This window comes from Antrostomus carolinensis, unplaced genomic scaffold (assembly GCF_000700745.2).
Source record: "Antrostomus carolinensis isolate BGI_N321 unplaced genomic scaffold, ASM70074v2 C12459785, whole genome shotgun sequence".
NCBI classification, from domain to species: domain Eukaryota; kingdom Metazoa; phylum Chordata; class Aves; order Caprimulgiformes; family Caprimulgidae; genus Antrostomus; species Antrostomus carolinensis.
Window position 1 is genome coordinate 1 of NW_010344937.1, and position 240 is coordinate 240.

The window sequence follows — 240 nt, forward strand, 5'->3', positions numbered from 1 at the left end:
TATAGAGCTAACGCTCAGGGTTCTCCTGGCGGGGAAGGAAGAGCTGGGTTATGCCTTAAACTTATGAGTAAGGAAAATAACGACCCGGGGTGACGCCCGGGTCCTCACTGCCAATGTGAGAAGAATTTTTGCGCGGGTACAGGTCGCCCCTGGGTGCCCCGCTTACTTCGCGGGATGCCCCGGCGCGTGATCTGCCCGGCCCTCAGTGCGACCCGTGCCAAGAACAGACTGGGGGGTGCG

At 60.4% G+C, this 240-nt stretch overlaps 1 non-coding gene across 1 annotated transcript; it reads left to right on the forward strand.

Annotated features, from left to right (window-relative positions):
• Positions 1-50: 50 nt before the first annotated feature.
• Positions 51-198, forward strand: LOC114818967 (U12 minor spliceosomal RNA). The gene has a single exon (XR_003766330.1). It is a non-coding gene; the product is annotated as a U12 minor spliceosomal RNA (small nuclear RNA).
• Positions 199-240: the final 42 nt, after the last annotated feature.